General features: G+C 44.7%; 1 protein-coding gene across 3 annotated transcripts in view; it reads right to left on the bottom strand.

Moving 5' to 3' along the window:
- LOC144764049 (uncharacterized) overlaps positions 1–18,161 on the bottom strand; it is a 63,667-nt gene extending 45,506 nt beyond the window's left edge. Inside the window, exon 1 of one of the 3 annotated variants that reach the window (XR_013596303.1) lies at positions 18,006–18,153. The gene's annotated coding sequence lies outside the window, so the exon portion shown is untranslated. Of the gene's footprint in view, positions 1–17,955 lie in introns of all 3 variants that reach the window. The other 2 variants (XM_078650197.1, XM_078650198.1) reach the window with 2 other exon arrangements.

Raw genomic sequence — 18,161 nt, 5'->3', positions numbered from 1 at the left:
AGCCCAAGAAAAGGAATTAATTGAAATAGGTGAACGAGTTAAAACCGAACAGTCAGACAGACAGAGGAATGCCCTTATCAAGGGTATGTACCCTCTTCTTGCCGAGGGCTTGCCAAAAGCAACCCCGGAGGCATCCAGTAATTTTCCGCCACCATTAGTTCCGACCAAGCTACGTCACAAACCAACCGCAGCTGATATTTTTCTCTCGTCCTACTTGGACGACACAGTCCCAGAATATGCAAATCCTGTTCCGCCAGCTCCTGTAAATAATGCAATTCCTGCTCCTCCAGTCACCGGGGCACCCGTTACAGTACCCGTTACGGTACCCCCGCTCCAGCCTATATTACAAGTACCCGCTACATCGGTCACTCTGCCAGCACGAAGAGTATCAGTCGACGATTCCAGTTTAGGGGCCGCGGGAGGAGGACCCCCGGGAACCCCGCCGCCACACAAACGTGTAACGTCAGTCGAGTTACATGAACGTGCGTTACAGCGTACGCCCAAATATCAGTCCATTGCAGAAATCAGGCGTGCTCTTACCGAATGCTGTTATGATCCAGTCCCAGGCGAGGATAGTATGGTTATATATTCCGTACGTATAAGGCAGGTGTCCGAGTATTTGGTCACCCTACCGAATATGAAAGAAGATCTAGACAGAATGTATCGTTTTATTCGTACAGGAACAGATCCAGAAAGTATTGGCGAAGCCATGTCTCAAAGGAAAGCCGAGATTCAGCTCATGTTATTAAAGTTTCTAATTAATTGTCTAATAAGGGAACAAGATTCTCCGACTAAAGATCAGACCGAAATGAAAGTTCTGACAAGGTGGAGTGATAATATAGCCGAGGGTAAACACAGAACCATCAGTAGTATAGAGAGTATGTACAAGAAAATTCGTAAAGAGATAATAAGGTTACACGACAAACGCAAAGAAGCACTAGTAAGCGAGAAAGAAAGTAACTCTGATACCGAAGAGGTAGACGACGAGAATCCCACCAGAATAGCGTATGTAGGTAGAACTAGACTTTCCGACCGACATTCACGTCTAGACTACAAGAAAACTGTTCCTCTTCCAGCACCAGAACAAGGTTCTCTAGAACAAGTATTTCAAGCTACCGATCACATTCTGAAATCACGAATCGGTTATAGTGAACTTAGTACTATGCATGAACAAGAACTAGCCCGATCAGCAGTCCGATGGGCTACTGATTCTACCACTTTTCCAGACGAAATAGTGGCACAAATGTTTCTGAAACTACCCCCAGCCGAGCAGCGACTGGTGGGTATGTATATGATCCAGCACCTCATTACTCTGTATGAGGGTCAGCATTCCGATCCAGGTCCGTTACATGATGTCCTGAACGAGTTACTCCAGTATAGATGGAAAGGTCTAGGTACCGATTTAGTTAGTGTCATTCTAGAACAGCGCCACAAATATAGAACGTTTCTGAACCCGCATTTTGTTCACGTCTCACCCCCAGAAAGTAAACCGTTTTACATAGACAGACAGCATCCGTTACGAGAAGTACACCCAGTCAGGACACCGGGTGGTGAAATGCAACGAGTATTTGTTTACACCCCGATTACAAAGATGGAACTCTTAGAGATGAAGAAATTAATTCCCTGTCATGATAAAGATCCAGCAGGCTTCCACCGTGAATTAAAAGACATGCTCCGTATGGGAGAATACACGTATCCAGATATAATTAAAATGTTAAAGGTTCTGTTGCCTGCGGGCACATATGAAAAACTCAAGGAAAAAGAATGGGAGGTGGGAGAGAAAAAGATAGATTGGGCAGCTTTAGAAGCTGAAGATAATATACGTGTACCAGGTACCGGTCTAGGAGACAAATGTAAGGAATTGCCCGAACTGTTAATTCAAGTTTTGCCAAGGTTACTAGCCACGAAAAAGGAAGACTGGGATGCAATCTCAGCCTGTAAACAGAAACCAGACGAAGATACTAGTGATTTTTATTCTAGGTTCGAGAAATGCTTTAGCATTAACAGTGGTCTCAAGACGAGTAGTGAGTCATACCCTCATCTTTTTGTTACTAAACTAGTCGAGAATTCAAGTCCACAAGTTAAAAACAGAGTTTTGAAAGTCGAAAGTACCTGGCAAGCTAATACTCCGTCCCAAATGCTTCAGATGCTTCAGTATCACCAGAATAGAATCAGAGAAGAGCAAGACCATGAAAGGAAACGTATGAAAGACACGAAAATGAAAGTATTAGTTGCACAATCTGTTCCTCAAGACAGTCAGAAGAGGGGTACGAATCAAGCCAGTCATCCTGCAGTTCCTGTTAAAGGGACCTGCAATTATTGTAAGCAACCAGGTCATTTTATAAACGAGTGTGCAGTTCTGAAACACAACATAGCTACCGGTAAGACTAAAGAAAGACCACGTCCGCCTAGACAAGAACAAGTTTCACAGACTTCTCAGTCACCACAGAATGCACAACAGACAGTTACAGCACCGCAGCCTATTGCTGCAACACAGCATGTTACACAGCAGATGTACCAGTATGCACAGTCCGAGTATCCAGAGTACCAGCAGTATTCATGAAACAGCCTAGAGAGGGAGGTAGGCTTGCCTCTCATCGAGATACCTGTAGATCAAGAGGGTCCCTATGTTCACAGTCAAGTACTAGGGAAAGACAGAAAGTTTCTGATTGATACAGGGGCAAGTAGGACTACCATAAGTCACGACGAGGTTCCAGGGGCTCCGCTCTCAGGCTCAAGAAATGTTTCCCTTGGATTTTCAGGAAAGCCTATTGTAAACGAGATTTCTAAACCAGTTACTCTAGAAGTAGGTCCATTGTCCCGAACTACTGACCTGTTACTTACGAAATCATGTCCAGAAAATTTGTTAGGTATTAAGACACTGAAAGAATTAGGTGCAGTCATATGTTGTTCCCCAGAGGGAATACGTTTGTTTTTACGTGACTTTAAGGGTCACTATGTATTACGTGATTTTGATCCAAGACTATTGAATGTCCCGCAGCACCTATGGGCACAAGGTCCAACTGATATTGGTTTTATGCAAATCACACCCCATCGTGTGACTCTCAAGCCAGGTGTATGTTACCACGAATCAGACAGTACAGATTGCCACCCGAGGCTGTAGCAGCCTTATCCAAAATTATTGACGAGCTCATTGCTCAAGGAGTGGTTGTAGAAACTGACTCCAATGTATGTAATTCTCCTATCATTCCAGTCATGAAGCGTACTGATCCAAATGCACCTCCAGTATATCGATTAGTGATTGACCTTCGAGAACTTAATAAATGTATCATTCCCCAGTACCCAGTTGTTCCAGATATTTCTTCCTTATTGACAGCCATTGATTCTGAAGCTACGTTTTTCACAGTCATAGACCTTAAAAATGCATTTTTCAGTGTCCCCATTCATCCAGACAGCCAGTTCCTTTTCGGATTCTGTTTAAATGGAAGGAGCTATAAATTCACACAAGCTCCTCAAGGTTTCACAGAAAGTCCTAGCATTTACAGTCAAGCACTTAAAAGACAACTAGACAATATTCACATGCCAACTGACACTGCCCTGCTCCAGTATGTCGATGATCTACTGATCACAGCCCGTTCTGAACGTGACTGCGAGCGAGCGTCACTTACAGTTTTGTATTTCCTAGCCGAGATGGGGCACAAGGTGTCCCCTTCGAAGCTTCAATTCTGTGTCCAGCAAGTGATCTATTTAGGCCACTTACTGTCCAAGAGGGGTAGGCAGTTGACACCTGATCGTATCCAGTTAATAGCGAGTCTTCCTCAGCCCAAGACCCAGAAGGAGGTACGAGCTTTTATCGGCCTCACTTCTTATTGCAGACAATGGATTCCCCAGTATGCATTTCTAGCCAAGCCACTGATACAGTTAACGACACAGGAGGCAGCCGTATCGACTGTCCTCCCTTGGACATCTGAACATACACTTGCTTTTAATGAATTAAAGAAAGCCCTATGTCAAGCACCTGTTCTAGCTACACCGAACTACAGTAAGCCTTTTACACTTTTCGTCACAGAACGCGAAGGTACAGCATTATCAGTTCTCACACAAGATCAAGCAGGACAATACAAGCCTTGTGCTTATTTTTCGAGCACACTAGATCCAGTAGCCCAGGCTCTGCCTGCGTGCCTCAAGTCAGTTGCAGCCACAGCACTAGCTATTAGACAAAGTGATTCCATAGTATTAGGACATTCCCTGACAGTACAAGTTCCACACTCCGTGGAAGTTCTTTTAAACCGAACACAGACTCAGCACTTGACAATTGCACGTTTAACAGGTTATAAATTGACACTGTTCCAGCCACACATAGAAATCAGACGCTGCAACGTTTTAAATCCTGCTACACTGTTACCGTCAGTTACTTCAAATCCTGCCACACATGACTGTGTGGAAGTAGTTAACACCATGACAAAGCCAAGACAAGACTTGACAGATATTCCATTACCAGATCCCGACCTGACACTTTATGTGGATGGTTCATGTATGAGAACAAGTACAGGAGATCTAGTAGCCGCGTATGCAGTGACTACTGACACTGAAGTTGTAGAGACACACCGTATTGACACTCTGTCCGCTCAAGCAGCAGAGCTAGTCGCTCTGACCCAAGCCTGCATACGTGCCAAGAACCTGAAGGTTAATATATACACAGATTCACGTTACGCATTCGGAGTCGTACACGACTTTGGAGTGCTCTGGCAGGAAAGAGGTTTTATGACCTCTCATGGAACCAAGATTCAGCATGGTCTCCTCATTCAAGCTCTGTTAGATGCAATACATTTACCGACAGCTATCGCTATCATGAAGTGCAAAGCCCATACGAAAGTTACTGACATTATTTCCCAAGGTAATGATCTAGCAGACCAAACAGCCAAGCTCACAGCCCAGACTCCAGACATTCCAGTTAACAGGACACAGACATCCACTCCAGATCAGACTAAATGTATGACAGTTAAGGACCCCACTCAAGATGTCATAGATATCCAGTCACATGCTACTCCCGATGAAATTAAGAAATGGTCCGAACAAGGAGGGGTCCAGACAGATCAAGGATGGTTGACGAAGGGAAAAGCCACATGGTTTCTCCCCGACTCAATTGTTCAAGTCATTATCAATACCGCACATAGTCCTGCACATTTAGGAGAAAAAGCCATGTTAGACAGTATCCAGAACATTTGGTTCAACAAGCATTTACGAGCTGCAGCCAAGCAGAAAGTCCGTACCTGTATGATATGTTGTCAGTTCAATCCAGGTAAAAGTGTCCCGGTGGAACAAGGGGGATTCCAGCCTCCTGACCACCCTTTTGAAGTCCTCCAAATGGATTACATTCAGATGGAGCGATGTCGAGGTTTCAAATATGTCCTTGTAGTTGTATGCGCTTTGTCCAGGTGGACAGAGGCATATCCAGTCCCAGATTATACAGCCGCGACCACTGCCAAGCAGCTGGTTCGTGAATTCTTCCCCCGCTATGGACTTCCTAGGGTCGTGTATTCAGACAACGGCCAGCCGTTCTCATCAGAGATAATGAAGCACGTTTCCCTTCTGTTAGGGTACCAGTGGAAGTTTAATTGTGTACGCCATCCTGAAGCAGCAGGTCTCGTAGAGAGACATAATCAGACCCTGAAAATCCGCATTGCAAAAGTCTGTAAAGAGAAAGGTGTAGACTGGCTAGTAGCTCTGCCGGTCGCCCTATTCTATATGTGCATGGTTGCACATTCCAGATCAGGTCTGTCCCCGTACGAGGTCGTATTCGGCCGCCCCCCTAATATGTGGGGTACACCTAGACCCCGAAGTATTACAGATGTTTCCAGTAATATGCTGACAGATTACCTAGCTTCCTTGATGTCTGCCCTCCACTCTTGTCGTTCACAGGTTGCCGCCGCATTTCCAGACAATACCGAGGTGAAACCGCATGAAATCGTTCCAGGAAGTTTGGTCCTTGTGAGAAATTTCGATCGTTCAAGTCCGCTGGAGCCTCGTTGGAAGGAACCGAAGCAAGTCCTTCTGACCACCCGTACGGCCGTGAAGTTGGAGGGCCGTAAGGGGTGGGTCCATCTGTCTCACGTCAAGAAGTTCCATGGAGTCAAACCTAAAACTTTTGCCAAGGACTACATTTTATCTAAAGACTGCCAAAATACTATTCTCAAGGACTGTCCCGCAAATGACATTGATACCAAGCCCTCCCTGTTAGAGGAAACTCCGCAACAGGAGTATAAAAAGAAGCTCCGGTCTAGTAAAATAAGTCAGCCAGTTTAATTGTCTAAGTCCTCCCCTAGGTGAAACGGTTAGACAGGTTTCTGACATGTATAAGATAGACCCCCATAGTGAGAGAGTTAGTCAAAACTCTATCAGATGTATCATTATTTTATGTTTTCTTCTATTTTTGAGTTTGATGATTACCTGCACTAGTTATGCATTGCATTTATGTTTTCCAATTTCTCATGTAAATAAGTCTTCTAATGTTACAGTAGAGCACACCTTTAGTGATCTGCCTCCTCACGAGCTATCCTATCGTCTTGCTATGCGAAACAATACATTTATAAGAATGTTGCACTATTCACACCAGACCAGCAATGCCACTAATTGTTGGGTGTGTGGTCGACTCCCCCCTTTCCAGACACCGAAGGGAGTTCTGCCACTCTTTCCTTATCCATTCTCACATAATGGTTCGTGTGGAGCATGGTCCACGTTAACGTCATCCTCAACTGATATGTCCCTTCTAAACAGTACATGTTTTCCAGACAAGCAAGGTCTTTCCCATAGAACCGGGTTAGATCTAGAAAATGAAGTTTATAATTTAGGTAATTATTCTTCGAATTTTATGGTCCTGAATGTTCAGTCTGATACTACTCCAGATTTACCTGCAATTTCAGTACTACCAGTCAAAGGCGAATTATGTGTCCGAAAGAATGGTTCTGCACATGTAGGACATAGTGATTGTACTACTATTGTCAAGTATAGTGACAGTAGGGAATCTATTTTCAAAGCTTCACGTCATTCATATTTTGTTTGTGGTCAGACCGCATATGTTCGTCTGCCCCTCGATTGGGATGGAACCTGTTACATTGCCTTCCTACTGCCACCAGTTTTTCTAGCCCCATCCGATTATCATAGAAACACCCATCTAGTACACATTAGACATAGAAGGGAGATCGAGTCCCCGATTGTCGATCAAACTGAAACTACTCTAGAACAGTCTCAAGATTTTAATAAAGGATTCTTCTTCTTTTTAGGCCCCGTCCAGAATAGTAAGCTAATCCGTAGGTTAACCAGAACCCTTGAAGCAGTAGTGAATGAGACTACTTCTGCTCTAGGTAACTTAACCGAAGAGCAATCTGCTATGAGATTTGTAGTTTTGCAAAATCGTCTCGTCCTTGACGTCATACTGGCCGATAGGGGCGGGGCATGTAGAGTCATCGGATCTAGTTGCTGCATTTTCATTCCTAATAACGCGCCGTCTGTTTATTCAGCTATAACCAGACTTCATAAAATTGCCCATCTGTTACACCAGAATCCAGGCACCTGGACATGGTCCGGTTGGCTCTGGAGTATAATTTCTGCCTGGGGAAGGAAAGTATTGTCATTCCTAGGTATAGCAGTAATGATCATTTTCAGTTGCTGCCTCTGTTTACAATGTGGCCCTGCGATTTGCGGCATTTGTGCTACATCCTGTATTCCAAGTCCCCGTCCTAAGTCCCGTTCCAAGACAATTCGAGACGAGCAAATGATACTGTATGAAATGATAGATGGTATCATGAATATTGATGTTTCCTGATGGAAACGTAGTGACAAGGAGGGAATGTGGAAAAGTAAATTTTGCCATGTTCTGTGTCCCTACGTGTTCCCCACCTTATGTTATATGTGCATGATTAATATGCATATGTATTCCCTTATGATCGATTAAAGACGCAATTCTAGTTGTGTCCAACTCTAGTATGCCAGTTTCCATTTCTCGTGAAAGCTACGAGTATTAGGCCTATGTAAAGTTATGTTGCCACGTTTCACAGTGTGCACGTTAATTCAGTAAAAGTCCCCGTTTCTAGGCCTCAAAAGGGCCTGGACACCAGATTCAGCTCCTGTCTCCTGAACCCTCGCTGAGGAGCGATACAGCCCCCACCTGCATCCATGACCCTTCACTTACTTCCTGCCTCTCAGTGCCCGGCACGGCCTGGCTCTGCCTGCCAGTCTGCCAAGAGTATGTTATGATTCTAGTTATCAGTCCAGCTCTCCTTCTCTGCATTCCTAAGCTACTGAATCGCATCAATAGTTTCAGTCATCGTCTAGCCTTTACGTCTCCATGTAAGAGAAATACTGTATTAATGGTCATTTAATATTCCTCAACACACACTACATGTAGAATAATGCATGCACCAGTCTTAGTGTCTGTTAGCCTTAGCCCTGATAACTTTTGGATTCTATCAACGTGTTCTCTAAACATCAGATACTAGATAGTGTTTAGGTACATGTCGCCCTGACTCTCCAGACTTTCGTCTCCTCTTCTAGCGCAGAAGTCATAGCCCCCAGCTTCTCCTAGTAACACGTCACTGCCAGTTTGCGCGCACCTCTAGGTCAGAGGTCCCGGCTCCTCAGGTAGCCCCCTCCATGTTTCCGCCCCATTTTATGACATATTCTGTTACGTTTGCATCACATGTCTATGTACACGCCTCTTGTTACACCTACTTTCAGCCTTATCTTTCGCGACTGCTACAGGCCCTGCCCACTGCTACGCATATTGTATTGAATACCATGTATTTTGTTCAACTATATATGCTTGTGTACTGTTATTAAAAGTTAGCACGCTCATCCCAGATCCTGCCCGGCAGCTGTCGGGCCCCCCTGCCGGGCCCTGCCATCCTGTTCCCGTGCAGGTTGTCCTGTTCCTGTCCTTTATGCTGTATTAAACCTGCAAACTCCAGCTACCTCGAATCTTGACTCTTATTTTATTGAGCTATCTGTTATTGTATATCCAGTCAAAAATAGAGGTATTATTTATTTATTTACCACACACCTTCTAATGTAGCACGTGACCTTAAGTACCCCACCCAAACGTAAACACAAAAGAAATACTACAACCATGCTAGTGTGCCATTAATACTGCAACAAAACCAAATGCAGATAAATACAAATATCATAACTCCCATCACTGCTTGAATACACAACGTGCAATTATGAACAGGATATACCATTTCACATTTCATATCTGTGTGAACACAGTCTGCTAACATTGCCGCTATTGCAAAACTGTCAAAATACAATAAATTGTATGTCAAAGTACATGGTTGTACCCCAAATATATTGTCTTTGTGTAGAAACAAACGTCCTCTGATGACAATACAGTATGTTGGTGATACAAGATGACTCTCTCTGGAAATCCCAGGAATCCTACAAGATGGTATTTTTCTTTGTAATCCATTTTCATTGGGTGCAAATTATCTTTTGGGACAGCTTTAATAAAATAACGTGACAAGAAAGGCTCCAAGAACAGTTCAGTGAAGCAGGAGCGGGCCCCAGATCACCCAGCAGCCAACCTCTGTCCCCTGAATCCCAAGAGTCTCCATCCAGCCCCATAACACTGCAGGGGAGAGGGCGACTAGGATCTACAACATACTGAGGGCAAGAGTGGTTCCTAGATCACCCCAGGGCAGCCAGTTCCTGTTCCCCAAATCCCCAGACACTCCATTGCTATCCTTTCTGTCTCATAACACTGCAGAGGAGAGGGAAGCTTAGGCCCCCACAACACGCAGAGCAAGAGAAGCCACACGACATGGCTAAACCTCTGCAAGCAATTGCCAACTTTCCATTCTCACGTCACACAACACTTTGGGAGTCTGCAGTCACAGCGAGTATGCATTGGCACTTTGCATGTGCTGAGACATCAGAAAATGTTTGTTGCGCAGCGGGTGGCCCGCGGTCATGGAGCTCATTTTTGAGTATTTTTTATTCAAAATTTCCCCTCCTGTAAATCAGTCATTAAACAGACATAGCTCAGCTGGAGTTAATGGAGTCTGATTACTCTGCACTGTATTTTCCACTTCCTAGAGTAAGTCTTGGCTGTAATGGAGTCTGATTACTCTGCAGTGTATTTACCACTTCCTAGAGTAAGTCTTGGCTGTTAATGGAGTCTGATTACTCTGCACTGTATTTACCACTTCCTAGAGTACGTCTTGGCTGTTAATGGAGTCTGATTACTCTGCACTGTATTTACCACTTCCTAGAGTAAGTCTAGGCTGTTAATGGAGTTTGATTACTCTGCAGTGTATTTACCACTTCCTAGAGTAAGTCTTGGCTGTTAATGGAGTCTGATTACTCTGCACTGTATTTACCACTTCCTAGAGTAAGTCTTGGCTGTTAATGGAGTCTGATTACTCTGCACTGTATTTACCACTTCCTAGAGTAAGTCTTGGCTGTTAATGGAGTCTGATAACTCTGCACTGTATTTACCACTTCCTAGAGTAAGTCTTGGCTGTTAATGGAGTCTGATTACTCTGCACTGTATTTACCTCTTCCTAGAGTAAGTCTTGGCTGTTAATGGAGTCTGATTACTCTGCACTGTAATTACCACTTCCTAGAGTAAGTCTTGGCTGTTAATGGAATCTGATTACTCTGCACTGTATTTACCACTTCCTAGAGTAAGTCTTGGATGTTAATGGAGTTTGATTACCCTGCACTGTAGTTACCACTTCCTAGAGTAAGTCTTGGCTGTTAATGGAGTCTGATTACTCTGCACTGTATTTACCACTTCCTAGAGTAAGTCTTGGCTGTTAATGGAGTCTGATTACTCTGCACTGTAGTTACCACTTCCTAGAGTAAGTCTTGGCCGTTAATGGAGTCTGATTACTCTGCACTGTAGTTACCACTTCCTAGAGTAAGTCTTGGCTGTTAATGGAGTCTGATTACTCTGCAGTGTATTTACCACTTCCTAGAGTACGTCTTGGCTGTTAATGGAGTCTGATTACTCTGCACTGTATTTACCACTTCCTAGAGTAAGTCTTGGCTGTTAATGGAGTCTGATTACCCTGCACTGTAGTTACCACTTCCTAGAGTAAGTCTTGGCTGTTAATGGAGTCTGATTACCCTGCACTGTATTTACCACTTCCTAGAGTAAGTCTTGGCTGTTAATGGAGTCTGATTACTCTGCACTCTATTTACCACTTCCTAGAGTAAGTCTTGGCTGTTAATGGAGTCTGATTACTCTGCACTGTATTTACCACTTCCTAGAGTAAGTCTTGGCTGTTAATGGAATCTGATTACTCTGCACTGTATTTACCACTTCCTAGAGTAAGTCTTGGCTGTTAATGGAGTCTGATTACCCTGCACTGTAGTTACCACTTCCTAGAGTAAGTCTTGGCTGTTAATGGAGTCTGATTACTCTGCACTGTATTTACCACTTCCTAGAGTAAGTCTTGGACGTTAATGGAGTCTGATTACTCTGCACTGTAGTTACCACTTCCTAGAGTAAGTCTTGGCTGTTAATAGAGTCTGATTACTCTGCAGTGTATTTACCACTTCCTAGAGTAGGTCTTGGCTGTTAATGGAGTCTGATTACTCTGCACTGTATTTACCACTTCCTAGAGTAAGTCTTGGCTGTTAATGGAGTCTGATTACCCTGCACTGTAGTTACCACTTCCTAGAGTAAGTCTTGGCTGTTAATGGAGTCTGATTACTCTGCACTGTAGTTACCACTTCCTAGAGTAAGTATTGGCTGTTAATGGAGTCTGATTACTCTGCACTGTAGTTACCACTTCCTAGAGTAAGTCTTGGCTGTTAATGGAGTCTGATTACTCTGCACTCTATTTACCACTTCCTACAGTAAGTCTTGGCTGTTAATGGAGTCTGATTACCCTGCACTGTAGTTACCACTTCCTAGAGTAAGTCTTGGCTGTTAATGGAGTCTGATTACTCTGCACTGTATTTACCACTTCCTAGAGTAAGTCTTGGCCGTTAATGGAGTCTGATTACTCTGCACTGTAGTTACCACTTCCTAGAGTAAGTCGTGGCCGTTAATGGAGTCTGGTTACTCTGCACTGTATTTACCACTTCCTAGAGTAAGTCTTGGCTGTTAATGGAGTCTGATTACCCTGCACTGTAGTTACCACTTCCTAGAGTAAGTCTTGGCTGTTAATGGAGTCTGATTACTCTGCACTGTATTTACCACTTCCTAGAGTAAGTCTTGGCCGTTAATGGAGTCTGATTACTCTGCACTGTAGTTACCACTTCCTAGAGTAAGTCTTGGCTGTTAATGGAGTCTGATTACCCTGCACTGTAGTTACCACTTCCTAGAGTAAGTCTTGGCTGTTAATGGAGTCTGATTACTCTGCACTGTATTTACCACTTCCTAGAGTAAGTCTTGGCCGTTAATGGAGTCTGATTACTCTGCACTGTAGTTACCACTTCCTAGAGTAAGTCTTGGCTGTTAATGGAGTCTGATTACTCTGCACTGTAGTTACCACTTCCTAGAGTAAGTCTTGGCTGTTAATGGAATCTGATTACTCTGCACTGTATTTACCACTTCCTAGAGTAAGTCTTGGATGTTAATGGAGTCTGATTACCCTGCACTGTAGTTACCACTTCCTAGAGTAAGTCTTGGCTGTTAATGGAGTCTGATTACTCTGCACTGTATTTACCACTTCCTAGAGTAAGTCTTGGCCGTTAATGGTGTCTGATTACCCTGCACTGTATTTACCTCTTCCTAGAGTAAGTCTTGGCTGTTAATGGAGTCTGATTACTCTGCAGTGTATTTACCACTTCCTAGAGAAAGTCTTGGCTGTTAATGGAGTCTGATTACTCTGCACTGTATTTACCACTTCCTAGAGTAAGTCTTGGCTGTTAATGGAGTCTAATTACCCTGCACTGTAGTTACCACTTCCTAGAGTAAGTCTTGGCCGTTAATGGAGTCTGATTACTCTGCACTGTATTTACCACTTACTAGAGTAAGTCTTGGCTTTTAATGGAGTCTGATTACCCTGCACTGTAGTTACCACTTCCTAGAGTAAGTCTTGGCTGTTAATGGAGTCTGATTACTCTGCACTGTATTTACCACTTCCTAGAGTAAGTCTTGGCTGTTAATGGAGTCTGATTACTCTGCACTGTAGTTACCACTTCCTAGAGTAAGTCTTGGCTGTTAATGGAGTCTGATTACTCTGCACTGTAGTTACCACTTCCTAGAGTAAGTCTTGGCTGTTAATGGAGTCTGATTACTCTGCAGTGTATTTACCACTTCCTAGAGTAAGTCTTGGCTGTTAATGGAGTCTGATTACTCTGCACTGTATTTACCACTTCCTAGAGTAAGTCTTGGCTGTTAATGGAGTCTGATTACTCTGCACTGTAGTTACCACTTTCTAGAGTAAGTCTTGGCTGTTAATGGAATCTGATTACCCTGCACTGTAGTTACCACTTCCTAGAGTAAGTCTTGGCTGTTAATGGAGTCTGATTACCCTGCACTGTAGTTACCACTTCCTAGAGTAAGTCTTGGCTGTTAATGGAGTCTGATTACTCTGCACTGTATTTACCACTTCCTAGAGTAAGTCTTGGCCGTTAATGGAGTCTGATTACTCTGCACTGTAGTTACCACTTCCTAGAGTAAGTCTTGGCTGTTAATAGAGTCTGATTACTCTGCACTGTAGTTACCACTTCCTAGAGTAAGTCTTGGCTGTTAATAGAGTCTGATTACTCTGCAGTGTATTTACCACTTCCTAGAGTAGGTCTTGGTTGTTAATGGAGTCTGATTACTCTGCACTGTATTTACCACTTCCTAGAGTAAGTCTTGGCTGTTAATGGAGTCTGATTACTCTGCACTGTAGTTACCACTTCCTAGAATAAGTATTGGCTGTTAATGGAGTCTGATTACTCTGCACTGTAGTTACCACTTCCTAGAGTAAGTCTTGGCTGTTAATGGAGTCTGATTACTCTGCACTCTATTTACCACTTCCTACAGTAAGTCTTGGCTGTTAATGGAGTCTGATTACCCTGCACTGTAGTTACCACTTCCTAGAGTAAGTCTTGGCTGTTAATGGAGTCTGATTACTCTGCACTGTATTTACCACTTCCTAGAGTAAGTCTTGGCTGTTAATGGAGTCTGATTACTCTGCACTGTATTTACCACTTCCTAGAGTAAGTCTTGGCTGTTAATGGAGTCTGATTACTCTGCAGTGTATTTACCACTTCCTAGAGTAAGTCTTGGCTGTTAATGGAGTCTGATTACTCTGCACTGTATTTACCACTTCCTAGAGTAAGTCTTGGCTGTTAATGGAGTCTGATTACTCTGCACTGTAGTTACCACTTCCTAGAGTAAGTCTTGGCTGTTAATGGAATCTGATTACCCTGCACTGTAGTTACCACTTCCTAGAGTAAGTCTTGGTTGTTAATGGAGTCTGATTACTCTGCACTGTAGTTACCACTTCCTAGAGTAAGTCTTGGCTGTTAATGGAGTCTGATTACTCTGCACTGTAGTTACCACTTCCTAGAGTAAGTCTTGGCCGTTAATGGAGTCTGATTACTCTGCACTCTATTTACCACTTCCTAGAGTAAGTCTTGGCTGTTAATGGAGTCCGATTACTCTGCAGTGTATTTACCACTTCCTAGAGTAAGTCTTGGCTGTTAATGGAGTCTGATTACTCTGCACTGTATTTACCACTTCCTAGAGTAAGTCTTGGCTGTTTGCTATTTCGAGAGACAATAAACAAAATGACAACTCTGGTATCCAAGTGGAATAAAATAGTCTTAAGCTTCGAAATACCAATGTAAAGTATTATGTACTATGATTCTGTCCAGTAACCACTTACTGCCACAGGATCTGGTCCACTGAGTATGTTTCAGCGAGGGGTAATCTCAGCTTTCCAATTTCATCAACTATGCTTGAAACAAACACTGTATTCTAAAGTTGGCCAGGCCCACCACACTGACATTCCCTAGGGCAGTGGTTCCCAAACTTTTGACTCCTAAGGACCCCCATTGAGTCACCACTGGAAGCCGGGGACCCCCAAGCAATTTGTAGGAATTACATCTCAAACATTAAAACAGTAATTCGGAAAAAAATTAACACACATGTGCACACAAAACAAATACTCAAATTACTAATGATTCTAGGGGCATATTTACAAACCCCTATCACCATGGGAACATCACTTTTTGAGACGTTCCCGTGGCGATAGAGGCTTTTCCTTATTTACAAGGCAACGTTAAGCCACTGAACGCGGCTTAACAGTTCCTTATAAATAAGACCCCCTTTTACACAATGCTTAGCGTGAAAGCGGTGGACAGTGGGTGTTGCGGTGGGCGTTTCCCCGGTAACACCCATTGATTTTGACACTGCCCCCTATTTACAAGAGCAGCATAAATGGGAAGCAGCGCCAAAATTAAGACCAGGGAAAACCTGGTCTTAACTTGGAGAAACAAGGAGAAATGCTTCATTTCTCCTCATTTTTGCAAAAACGCTTTGGATTGTTTATGTTCAGGAAGGCGACCCTTCCTGCACCTCAACAATCTTTAAAAAAATGGCATTTTGTAACATCCATGTGTGATGCATTAAGCAGCACACATAGAAGTGACAAAATGACATTTCAAGATTGTTTATGTGCAGGAAGGGGGATCTTCCTGTACATAAACAATCTTCCCCTGTTAAGTGTAGCGCCAGCGCAGGGGAAACGCAGGGCTGCACCATATTCTTGTAAATATGGTGCAGCCCTGCTTTTCTGAAGTAGTGGAGTGTGTTGTTAAGCCGAGGAGGCTGGTCTGGAGAAGCACAAACTCAGGATTCAGGACATAACACAGTGATTAGCATTGACTTTAACAATAAAAATGTATTTAAACCTTTTTAGAAGCATCAGGATACTGAAAGACTGAAAAAAACATAAGTCACTAACTTGTACCTTGCAGTTTGCAAGCAGCTGTTTGATGACAGTTTTTTTATCACTGTGCTAGATTACGATTGTCACTTATGAACAGCACTGTAACAAAATAATCTCTCTGACGAAAGCAGTAACCCACTGACCTATGCATATCAAATACTGTTTTTTAAAACGCATGGTACAGGTTCTTTGCAGTAGGCATTTTAACCCTCTGTGCTACATCATTTAGTTCAGTCACAGCTGCCACTGGACACAACTCTCATGTCTCTCCAGAGAGGGAAATTAATCACTGTTGTTATCTTGACACTTTTATTGTTCTTTGAAAACTGCTAATTAAACAAGATACTTTGCAGTGCTTTTAAAACTGCTGCCTGCGGACCCCCTGGGAATGTGTCAGGGACCCCTGGGGGTCCGCGGACTACAGTTTGGGAAACACTGCCCTAGGGAAAGGAAGCACTTTAGCTTTACCATCAGAATCATTGCCACTCTAATTGTGGGCTAGTGGACTAGTTGGAAAGTTGGAACCAGAAGACAAAGTTCAAATCCTGGCCTCCCATTTGGCCAAATGGCATGCTCTAGGATAAGCAATGTTTAAGCATATATTTCTCTGCTTCCTTATTGACAAAATAAAGAGTATTTAGAAGCAAAGTAAAAACCACTAGTAGGCATGTGATGAAAAATGGACTCGATGTTACATGGTGGAATGGAGAAGTGCCCTGTCTTGTGGTATATTCATCAAAATGCAATATAATGGTAAAAGTGTAGCCTTTGCAGCAAGTAGTATAGTCTCAGGTCTAGTAATTTGAATAGTATAACTAGCACCCCTGACGAGAGCCTGAGGTGTAATAAACTGTGTGATCCTGTGCAGCTCGTGCTCTTCCTCTGCCTCAGTTCACAGATACCACAGTGCGCCAGCATTTTGCAACAAGCCTAAACGAAGCAATACACACAGAGGGCAAAAGCCCATGACAGGGACCCAGCGCGGTATTCATTCACACATTCAGGACGGTTGATCACCGTGCCCTCACCACTCTGAGAACTCCATGCACAGCTTCACCTCTGCACCACCCCTGCCTGCTCTTCCAGTTACCCCTGCCCTCCCCACACCCAAGGCCCAATACACAGCTCCACCTCTGCATCCCTCCCAGGTGCTCCATCACCCCCTGCCCCTCCCCGAGGAGCCCACACACAGCTTCACCTCTGCACCAGCCTAGCCTGCTTCTCTAGTTACCCCTGCCCTCCCCACACCCAAGGCCCAATACACAGCTCCACCTCTGCACCGGCCTAGCCTGCTCCTCTAGTTACCCCTGCCCTCCCCACACCCAAGGCCCAATACACAGCTCCAAGTCTGCACCAGCCTAGCCTGCTCCTCTAGTTACCCCTGCCCTCCCCACACCCAAGGCCCAATACACAGCTTCACCTCTGCACCAGCCTAGCCTGCTCCTCTAGTTACCCCCGCCCTCCCCCCACCCAAGGCCCAATACACAGCTTCACCTCTGCACCAGCCTAGCCTGCTCCTCTAGTTACCCCTGCCCTCCCCACACCCAAGGCCCAATACACAGCTCCACCTCTGCACCAGCCTAGCCTGCTCCTCTAGTTACCCCTGCCCTCCCCACACCCAAGGCCCAATACACAGCTCCACCTCTGCACCGGCCTAGCCTGCTCCTCTAGTTACCCCTGCCCTCCCCACACCCAAGGCCCAATACACAGCTCCACCTCTGCACCGGCCTAGCCTGCTCCTCTAGTTACACCTGCCCTCCCCGCACCCAAGGCCCAATACACAGCTCCACCTCTGCACCGGCCTAGCCTGCTTCTCTAGTTACCCCTGCCCTCCCCACCCAAGGCCCAATACACAGCTTTACCTCTGCACCAGCCTAGCCTGCTCCTCTAGTTACCCCTGCCCTCCCCACACCCAAGGCCCAATACACAGCTCCACCTCTGCATCACTCCCAGGTGCTCCATCACCCCCTGCCCCTCCCCGAGGAGCCCACACACAGCTTTACCTCTGCACCCCCACCCCCTCCTCTTAATTATTTCTTTTTAACGCATTCTATGTAACCAGTGACTCCCCTCAGTCTGGGTCTGGTTCAGAACTCACTGGTGCTCGTGAAATCCCATCAACACAAACAGTGATGACGCTGCACTCACCCCTGACCCGGGGATCCTGCTTGTCACTGTCTGCAGCACAGCCCTGGAGTCAGGGGTCAGGGGTCAGCTGTCCTCGCGGCAGCCTCGTCACCACGCTCAGATCCTTCGGTTTGTTTGGGGCTGAGGTGCAGGATCCGCGCATGCGCGGAGGATCCG

The sequence above is a fragment of the Lissotriton helveticus genome, chromosome 6 (assembly GCF_964261635.1).
Source record: "Lissotriton helveticus chromosome 6, aLisHel1.1, whole genome shotgun sequence".
Classification (NCBI taxonomy): domain Eukaryota; kingdom Metazoa; phylum Chordata; class Amphibia; order Caudata; family Salamandridae; genus Lissotriton; species Lissotriton helveticus.
Note: the sequence above shows the minus strand (reverse complement) of the source record. Positions and strands in the feature narration are given on the sequence as shown.